Source organism: Rhinopithecus roxellana, chromosome 6 (assembly GCF_007565055.1).
Source record: "Rhinopithecus roxellana isolate Shanxi Qingling chromosome 6, ASM756505v1, whole genome shotgun sequence".
Taxonomy (NCBI): domain Eukaryota; kingdom Metazoa; phylum Chordata; class Mammalia; order Primates; family Cercopithecidae; genus Rhinopithecus; species Rhinopithecus roxellana.
This window is the reverse complement of record NC_044554.1, coordinates 22,031,687-22,042,917: the sequence shown is the minus strand read 5'-3', so window position 1 is coordinate 22,042,917 and position 11,231 is coordinate 22,031,687. Positions and strand designations below refer to the sequence as shown.

General features: G+C 35.7%; 1 pseudogene; it reads left to right on the top strand.

The window, feature by feature from the left end:
• Window positions 1-1,892: 1,892 nt before the first annotated feature.
• On the top strand, window positions 1,893-2,900 carry LOC104681581 (annotated as a pseudogene).
• Window positions 2,901-11,231: the final 8,331 nt, after the last annotated feature.

The following is an 11,231-nucleotide window of genomic DNA, read 5'->3' as shown; positions in this document are numbered from 1 at the left end:
GCACAGTATTAGGGTGGGAGTTAGCCAATTTTCCAGGTGTTGTGTGTCTCAATTTTCTTTGGCTAGTAAAAGGAATTCCCTTCCCCCTTGCACTTCCCAGGTGAGGCGATGCCTTGCCCTGCTTCAGCTGTTGCTGGTCGGGCTGCACCTGTGGACCAGCACCAACTGTCTGACATGCCCCAGTGAGATGAACCCGGTACCTCAGTTGAAAATTCAGAAATCACCCATCTTCTGTGTCACTCATGCTGGAAGCTGGAGGCTGGAGCTGTTCCTATTCGGCTATCTTCAGAAATTTATATTTCTAATTCAAGACCCAAACATCTAACTGCCTACTTGCCATCTCCTCTTGGATTGCTGATAACACTTCCATACATTAATATATTCAAAACTATCTTAGGACAATCGTATCTCCCCTTTTTAGTGTGACATATTTTAACATGCATAACTGTCCATCTAAGTAGCAGTTATCTTTGACCATTTTTTTTCCCTCACCACCCTTTCCAGTTCACCAAGAAAGTCAATTTTTCCCTAATAATACTAACCTCTTACTTTCAGTCATTTCTTTGTTTCTCCACCATAACAACTCTGGTCAATACCATCATCTCTCCCATGAACTATTTCTCCCATAAACTCTTCAGTGTCTCTCCAATATTCCCAAAAGTGCAGCTAAGTGATCTCCTCAAAATACAAGTCAAGCAATGTTTCTACATTGCCTACTGCTTCATTGTTTTTCCATTATTATATGGGATCAAGAGGAAAGCAGTTGGACAAAAATCTTGCAAAACAATGTAGTTAGTAAGGCCCTGTCTGGTTTGAAAATGTTTGTCCCAACATTTTTATCCACATTGTCTGCCACACGTCTTGCACTGTTTCAGCCTTGCTGTTCTCATACCTCCAACCTTTCCACCACACAGCTTTCTACATGCTTTTCTTTTCTCTTTCCCTTACTAACCTCCATTCATCTCAGTTCTACCTCAGATTCCTCAAGCAAACCACCAAATGCCTCTGTTTGTACCATTAATCACAATATAACGTGGGTTGTGATTGCTAGGTGATAATCACAACATCTGTCTCCCTATATAGATCCTAAGTTCCATGAAGACAGGGATTCTCTGTTTCTCCTTATTGTATCCCCAGAAATAAGCATAGTGTCAGGCAGGAGAAAATAATATTTGTTAAATAAATGAATTCATGAATAAATAATACTAAAAATATTAAAATAAAAATTTTAAGTGTATGGATGATTGGAGATGGGGAAGTTCTGAAAGTCCTGCTTTTGTAGTTTCACTATAAGAGAACGGATCTGGGAAAAAGGAGACAAAACTATTTAAGATCTTATTACACACTTAAATTATGCATTGAATCAATATTCTAATAGCAAGGAACTTTTAAATAAAATACCTTATCTGTATATTATATGTGCCTATGTTTACTGATGTAGATATACAAAATTTGATTTGAAAAACAGAACTTTTGATTTGAAAAAAAAAAGAACTTTTAAAAAGTTCTTTTTCAACTTCATTAGTGATGGAGAATAGATAGCTTGGAGAGAAGACATAACCTTTAGCTCTCAGAGAGGCACCTCTGTTTCTACTGCCAGATATTTTTCTGCTAAGGTTTCACTACATCGTTCTATTATAGACTGATCTTTCACCTTTTGTGCTTAACTCTGAAAGAAAAATATGAGATTTCACCGAGTAAGATTTTAACCTGAAAATGCAAAAATCCATATATAAAAATAAAAATTTCCACAACAATATAGGAAATAAAAATCAGTAATGATCAAGAAAATATTTGTAACTACTAAAATACAAGACAGAGAATAAAAATACTTGGAAAGTCTGATAGAAAATTACAGAATAGCCCTCCTGGTGAGGTCACCGGTGCGGGCTATGGCTGCCACTTCCTCATGTCAGTGCTGCTCCCTCCGCCCTCACCCCTTCCACCTTGAGGCAGTTCGAAATGAAGCTGTTGTCATTTCTGGAAGGAAACTGGCCCAGCAGATCAAGCAAGAAGTGCAGCAGGAGGTGGAAGAGTGGTTGGCCTCAGGTAACAAACGGCCACACCTGAGCATGATCCTGGTTAGCGAGAATCCTGCAAGTCACTCCTATGTCCTCAACAAAACCAGGACAGCTGCAGAGGTAGGAATCAACAGTGAGACGATTATGAAACCAGCTTCAGTTTCAGAGGAAGAACTGTTTAATCAATAAACTGAATAATAATGTAGATGGCCTCCTTATTCAGCTGCCTCTTCCAGAGCAAATTGATCAGAGAAAAATCTGTAATGCTTTTCTCCAGACAAGGATGTTGATGACTTTCATGTAATTAACATAGGGCGAATGTGTTTGCCCAGTATTCCACGTTACTGGCTACCCTATGGTATGCGTGGGAAATAATTAAGTAAACTGGCATTGCCGCCCTAGGGAAGAATGTGGTTGTGGTCGGAAGGTCAAAAAATGTTGAAATGCCCATTGCAATGTTACTGCACACAGATGGGGCACATGAAGGTCCTGGAGGTGATGCCACTGTTACAGTATCTCATTGATATATTCCCAAAGAGCAGCCGAAGAAACATAAAATTCTTGCAGATATTGTGATAACTGCTACAGGCATTCCAAATCTCACCACAGCAGATATGATCCAGGAAGGAGCAACCGTCATTAATGTGGGAATAAATAGAGTTCATGATCCCGTAACTGCAAACCCAAGCTAGTTGGCGATGTGGATTTTGAAGGAGTCAGACAAAAAGCTGGTTATATCACTCCAGTTCCTGGAGGTATTGGCCCCGTAGCAGTGGTGATGCTATTGAAGAACACCACTATTACTGCAAAAAAAAAGTGCTGAGGCGTGAAGAACGAGAAGTGTTGAAGTCTAAAGAGCTTGGAGTTACCACTAATTAACTATTGTGTCTTCTATGTCACAATCAGCATTCCAAGCCAGCTTAAGAAGCAAAGCAGGCCAATAGAAATGCATTATTTTTAATTTATTCTACTGTGATTGTTTAAAATGATGCTTTGTATTTATTGAAAGCTTAAATGAGTAGGTGTTTGTGCACACAGCTCTGCAGTACCTCACCAGGGAACATTATAGTATCATGCAGGGTCATGTGATCTAGCCAAGAGCAGCCATTAACCTAGTGATTAACATAGGAGACATTGTCATGTTGAGAATGGATGCTTAACTTTGTCAAGCACCTCAGTTAAACATTTGCCTTTTCTAGAATTGCATTTCCCAAGTGCTATTCCAATAAGAGTTGATACTCATTTTAGGTACTAAACCTTTGAGTTCAACTGATCAAAGGAAAAGTATTGCTAGATAAAATTAGGGAAAAGGTGAAAAAGAAAAAAAGGTAGTAATTGAGTAGAAAAAATTAATTTATATATGTATTGATTGGTAACCAGATTTATCTAAGGAGAACTGAATTGGCTAGGAAAAAAGAAAAACTACATGTTAATCATTTTCCTAAGCTGTCTTTTGAAACTTAGTCAGTCATTGGGAAAATGTTTAGAATTGTTCATTGCTATTAGGCCTTATTTTATGTATGTTACCCTTCAGTAAGTTCTTCCCATTTTAGTTTTCTAGCATTTAGAGGCTTATTTTAAACAGTATTTATGTGTCTTGTCATATTGTTAAATTTTTGTATTGTATAGTTTCTTTGGTACATCTTAAAACCTATTTTTGAAAAACAAACTTGGCTTGTTAATCATTTGGGCGACCTGGATAAGTTGCAACTTAATTTTCCACCAAAGAATTGTCAGCAGCTGCCTGCTTTTCTGTGATGTACCCTTTTGACTTTTCCAGAAAATGTTTAAGAGTTTGTGTTAATATTGAATTTAATCAGACTTTCCGATTAAAGTTATTATTTTTTTCTTTTTTAATAAAACACATCTGTCTGGTGTGGTTAAAGAAAAGAAAATTACAAAATAAAATAGTTTCATTGCTTTCAGCATTTAAGTCTGAAATCTTTTTTTTCCTCAGCAAAATGTTTAAATGATACTAACTGAAATCCCTTTGGCAGAAATAAGTTTTGCTAAAAAACACATCTTAGATTTTGTTTATTTTGAAATATGTATATTGATAACTGTGAGGTAATGCATGTTAGTTACCCAAATGTAGTAATTCCACAATGTATATATACTTCAAAACATCACGTTGTATATGATAAATATATATAATTTTTTCTGTCGATGTAAAAAATAAATTCCCCTGAAATCAAAACCAGACAAGCACATAACAAAAATAGCAAACTATAGGACAATATCCATGATGAACGTCAACAAAATACTAGCAAAGTAAATTCAACAGCACATCAAAAAGACCATTCGTTAGGTTAAAGAGGGATTTATACTAGGGATACAAAGATGGCTCAACATACGCAAATCAATAAACATTGATTTGCATTACATTACATTAATAGAATGAAGTACAAAAATTATATGATCATCTCCATAGACACAGGAAAAGCATTCAATAAAATTCAACATGACTTCATGGTAAAAATTCTTAACAAAGTATATATAGAAGGAACATATCTCAACATAATAAAGGCCATATATGACAAACCCACAGTTAACATAATACTGAACAGGGAAAAGTTAAGTTTTTTCTCTAAAATTGGGAAGAAGACAAGGTTTCCTACTTTTACCACTTCTTTTTAATATAGTACTGGAACTCGTAGACAGAGCAGTTAGGCAAGAGAAGGAAATAGCTTCCAAATTGAAAAGGAGCAAGTAAAAGTGTTCCAGTTTGCAGATGACACAATCTTATATATAGAAAACCCAACAGACTCCACCAAGAGACTGTTAGAACTAATGAACAAATTCAGTACAGTTGCAGAATATAAAATCAACATACGAAAATCAGTAGTATTTCTATATGCAACAGTAAAATATATGAAAAAGAAATCCCATTTACAATAGCTACAACAAAATAAAATACCCAGGAATAAATTTAACCAAAGAAGTGAAGTATCTTTATAATGAAAAGTATAAAACATTGATAAGGGAAATTGAAGAAGGTGTTAATAAATGGAAAGACATCCTGTGCTCGTGGATTAGAAGAATTAATATTATTAAAATGTCTATACTACCCAAGCAATCTGCAGATAAAATACAATCCCTATCAAAATCCCAATGACATTCTTCACAGAAAAGCAATCCTAAACTTTGGGGGAATAAAAGACATTTTGAGTATTATATTATTCAGATTATTCAGAAATAGAAATAAGGCAAATATATTATCTCTGGGGTACTGTCTAGGTTGGTCTGTTTTTCTGAAATTTCATTAATGAGTGTCATCTGTGAAGTGTGACATTAACATATGTTAAAATTATTTTAAAATGTATTCCTTATCTCGTGTATATGTATATATTTTACTTTTTTGCTTTTGATTCTAAGACAAATTTATTTTTCCTCAATCATACAAATTAGTAGATGACAAAATAATCTCAAAAACTGACAATATTATTATAAATGAACCTTTTAACTTTGCCTAAGAATAAGTACCAATTTTGTGCTATGAAGATGACTATCCATCAGGTTATTCTATGTATCTCTGCTATGAGTTAGAATTCAATAATTGTACCTTCTGAAAATTAAATTTGTGGGGGAATGTAACAGGTTTCAGGATTTTTATTTAAGATTTAACCTTAAACTGAACATTTAACCTTAAGAAAAATTAGATTTCAGAACTTTATCTCACTTGAAATCACCTCAAATAAAAAGATACAAGAATAAAGGGAAAAGCAAAACTGAGCTGCTGATACAGGGAAAATTTTACTGCCAGGAAAATCAGTTCCAAGGGATCAATCTGCCTGAGGCCCATCTTGACTTCATTCATAACAAAGGTGTGTAAATAAATGCTTATTTTAATGCTTTATTAGTCAGTCTTTATACATTTTTTTTATTTAATAGAGAATGATTAATGCTTTTCTTATAGTTATAAATGAATATATTGTCTTAGATTTGTTTAGTGTTGATAAGCATGTTGCTATGTTGCATCAGCATTTCTTTCTTTCTTTTTTTTTTTTTTTGAGACGGAGTCTCGCTCTGTCGCCCAGGCTGGAGTGCAGTCGCTGGATCTCAGCTCACTGCAAGCTCCGCCTCCCGGGTTCACGCCATTCTCCTGCCTCGGCCTCCCCAGCAGCTGGGACTACAGGCGCCCGCCACCTCGCCCAGCTAGTTTTTTGTATTTTTTAGTAGAGACGGGGTTTCACCGTGTTAGCCAGGATGGTCTCGATCTCCTGACCTCGTGATCCATCCATCTCGGCCTCCCAAAGTGCTGGGATTACAGGCTTGAGCCACTGTGCCCGGCCTACATCAGCATTTCTTAACCGTTTTGGGGAACCATTCCAGAAACTTAGTTAAAGCAATGAACTCCTTCTCCCAGTAAAACACATGTACACAAATTAACATAAACTTTGCACAGGGTTTTGAGGTGTTAGTGACACCCTTATGCTCCTTTAGGGAAATCCTTTCTTAGAATTCAGTACAGGACCTGTTTAAAACCACGCTGCTTCTACATTTTTCACATAATGACAAAGGAATCTGTAAGAGTGTGGCAAGATTATTTTTCTACAAGGCACATCTATAACAGAAATGTTATCCATTATGCTGATGTTCTTGCCAGCAAAATGTTGTTGGTGAGATTTACTCATTCATTCTTGATGAATATATATATTTGCCTATAACTATATCTTTTTACTATAGTTCAGTTCATTCTTACCATTCCAAATTAATGGAAGTTAGTAATTCTGTAATTATCCAAAATAATACATTATTCACAAAGCACATATTCCTAATCATATTTTAATTATTTTTAATATTCCATAACGTGCATTTATCAGCATCTATTACCCTAAAAGACACAAAAACCCAGAAATGTGTTAAATGTTGGAAAAAAATATTCTCATACATAATAGGATGATGAATGGAAATTTTTTGTTTCCCAGAATTAGTGATTAGAACTCAAAGCTGTGAACAAAGAGCTTCTAAGCACCCACTTTCTAAAGAGATACCGCAAAAATGGAGGTCAGAAGCCTCCTTGCAGGATTTATTAAACAGGGTCATAAACAGTCCTGGAAAGCAACAGAGTGGTTAATAGCACAAGTACTCTGCTATTGAATCAGCCTGGTTCAAATCCTGTTCTGGCCACATTAGCTATGTAACCATGAACACGTAACTTCATCTCCCTGTCCCTCAGTAAAATGAGAATAATAACTATAAAAATAGTGTTTATAACAGTTATATTTAATCCATGGTAAATGTTCAATGGTGCTTATTATCGGCATTTTGTAAGTCTTGGTATTTTCTGTTTTTTTTTTTTTTTTTTTTTTTTTTTTTAATACACTCCATAGGGTGATTATGCAGATTAAATGCCAACATAGATGTAAATAAATAGAAATATGCCTGGGCCCTGATATGTATTTAATGAATGTATTATATTTCATTGTTATTTTGCTCATAGTCCAATCATCCTTTCAAATCTGTGTATGTGCATGTGTGTGTATAGAAAACTGGGGACTAGAAGAGACACACTCAAAGGGATGGGTATGGTGAGCCCCAGTGGAAAGGAAAGTATGTTCTTTGATGAGGGTAATTCCCTATTCCCAAGGTGCTTCCTCCATCTCCTAAGTAAAGTGAGGGGGAAACTCCATTAGAATCTGTCAGCTACTAATGCTTTCTGTAAGAAGGAGCAGGGGCTCCATTCCCTTACTAGTTGCCAGTTTAGCAACAGACATACTGACACACCATGTCACCAGTATTCCTCCCCATCACATTTAATGTCAGTTCATCCTTTAGATATCACCTCAAGTGTCACTTCTATAGCTAGCTTTCCTTAACCCTCAAACCAGATAAATTCTCCTGTAATAGCATAACACACGCTTCTCTTTATCAAACTGATCTGTTGAGATTTTTATAGTTATTTAGGGTTGATTTGTTTAACGATTACTTAAATCCTACTAGGATATAGGTTCATTAAGACAAAGATTGTGTTTTTATACCTCACTCCGGTGCCTAGCACAATGATTGTCCCATGGTTCAGTACTCAATATATATTTTGAGTAATGACATATCATTTGGTTCCGTACTCAGTGATGCAAATTGGGGGAGAGAGTCATCAATGTTCAGTTGAAATTGAATAGTGTTGAAGAGATTCACATGATACTAAAGAAACAGAAATGCTAGATTAGTTTAAGTGAGAAAGAGATCAATTCTTGTTGGATAATCATAGGATGATTATCATATTAGAGGAGAATAAGAATAAGAGTTTGAAGGAAGATAAATTTTAGTAAACAAGTTAGAAGAGAAATGTAAGAAAACTTACGTGTGCTGCTAAATATACTGGATTAAGAGTAAATGAATTTGAGGAAAGCTGAATGGATTTATGGAAACATAAATGATGCTTCTATAATTGTAATATATTTATCATTATATAGATCAATTAATATCATGCTGATTATCTGGATACTTTCCACAAAGAGTGGATAAGGACTGAAGTTTTTAAGTAGAGAAGGACAATGAGATGCACATCAGACAAGGTTTAGTGCAGAAAACTAAAACTACTTTAGGTATTTTGACCAGAAAGTGATTTACAACATTGGGTAATTTAAAAAATGGTTGCAACAGGAAGCTAAGAACCTTGAAAAAAGTTTACAGGAACTGCTAACTAGAATAACCAGCTTAGAGAAGAACACAAGGACTATGTGAAAATACCAAAACTATGAGTGATTGGTGTACCTGAAAGTGACAGGGAAAATGGAACCAAATTGGAAAACACACTTCAGGATATTATCTAGGAGACCTTACCCAACCTAGCAAGACAGGCCAACATTCAGATTTAGGAAATACAGAGAACACCACTGAGATACTCCTCGAGAAGAGTAACCCCAAGACTCATAATCATCAGATTCACCAAGGTTGAAACAAAGGAAAAAATATTAAGGGCAGCCAGAGAGAAAGGTCAGGTTACCTACAAAGGGAAGCCCATCAGACTAACAATGGATCTCTCAGCAGAAACCCTACATTCCAGAAGAGTGGGGCCAACATTCAACATTCTTAATAATTTTCAACCCAGAATTTCATATGCAGCCAAACTATGCTTTATAAGTGAAGGAGAAATAAAATACTTTACACACAAGCAAATGCTGAGGGATTTTTGTCACCACCAGGCCTGCCTTACAAGAACTCCTGAAGGAAACACTAAATATGGAAAGGAAAAACTGGTACCAGTCACTGCAAAAAACATACCAAAATATAAGGACCAATGACACTATGAAGAAACTGCATCAACTAATGTGCAAAATAACCAGCTAGCATCATGATGACAGGATCAAATTCACACATAACAATATTAACCTTAAATGTAAATGGACTAAATGCCCCAATTAAAAGACACAGACTGTCAAATTGGATGAAGAGTCAAGACCCATCAGTGTGCTGTATTCAGGAGACCCATCTCATGTGCAAAGATGCACATAGGCTCAAAATAAAGGAATGGAGGGATATTCACCAAGCAAATGGAAAGAAAAAAAAAAAAGCAGGGGTTGCAATCCTAGTCTCTGACAAAACAGACTTTAAACCAACAAATATCAAAAAAGACAAAGAAGGGCATTACATAATGGTAAAGGGATCAATGCAACAAGAAGAGTTAACTATTCTAAATATATATGCACTCAATACAAGAGCATGCAGATTCATAAAGCAAGTTTTAGAGACCTACAAAGAGACTCCCACACAATAATAGTGGGAGACTTCAGCAGCCCATGGTCAATATTAGATCAAAGAGACAGAAAATTAACAAGGATATTCAGGACTTGAACTCATCTCTGCACCAAGCAGACCTAATAGACATCTATAGAATTCTCCACCCCAAATCAACAGAATATACCTTCTTCTCAGTACCACATCACACTTATTCTAAAGTTGACCACATAATTGGAAGTAAAGCACTCCTCAGCAAATGTAAAAGAACAGAAATCACAACGGTCTCTCTGATCACAGTGCAATCAAATTAGAACTCAGGATTAAGAAACTCACTTAAAACCACACAACTACATGGAAACTGAACAACCTGCTCCTGAATGACTACTGGGTAAATAACAAAATTAGGGCATAAATAATTTCTTTGAAACTAAAGAGAAAAAAAACAAAACATACCAGAATCTCTGGGACACATTTAAAGCAATGTGTAGAGGGAAATTTATAGCGCTAAATGCCCACAGGAGAAAGCAGGAAAGATCTAAAATTGACACCCTAACATCACAAAAGAACTAGAGAAGCAAAAGAAAATGAATTCAAAAGCTTGCAGAAAATAAATAACTAAGAGCAGAACTGAAGGAGATACGGTCATGGAAAACCCTTCAAAAAAATCAGTGAATCCAGGAGCTTATTTTTTGAAAAGATTAACAAAATAGATTGCTAACCAGAAAAAGAAGAAAAAAGAGAAGAATCAAATAGACACAATAAAAAATGATAAAGGAGATATCACTACTGATCCCACAGAAATATAAACTACCATCAGAGAATACTACAAACACCTCTATGCAAACAAACTAGAAAATCTAGAAGAAATGGATAAATTCCTGGACACATACACCCTCCCAAGACTATACCAGAAAGAAGTCAAATCCCTTGAATAGACCAATAGCAAGTTCTAAAATTGAAGCAGTAATTAGTAGCCTACCAACCAAAAAAAGCCCAGGTCCAGGCAGACTATCATCCTAATTCTACCACAGGTAAAAAGGGAAGCTGGTACCATTCCTTCTGAAACTATTCCAAACAATAGAAAAAGAGAGACTCCTCCCTAACTCATTTTATGAAGCCAGCATCATCCTGATACCAAAACCTGGCAGACACACACACATACACAAACAAAAATTTCAGGCCAATATCCCCGATGAAGATTGATGCAAAAATCCTCAATAAAATACTGGCAAATCAAACCAAGCAGCACATTAAAAAGCGTATCCACCAAGATCAAATTGGCTTCATCCCAGGGATGCAAAGCTGGCTCAACATACGCAAATCAATAAACATTATCCATCACATAAACAGAACCAATGACAAAAACCACATGATAGGTACAGAAAAGGCCTTCGATAAAATTCAACAGCCCTTCATGCTAAAACCTCTCAGTAAACTAGACATTGATGGAATATATCTCAGTAAGAGCTATTTATGACAAACCCACAGCCAGTATCATACTGAATGGGCAAAAGCTGGAAGCATTCC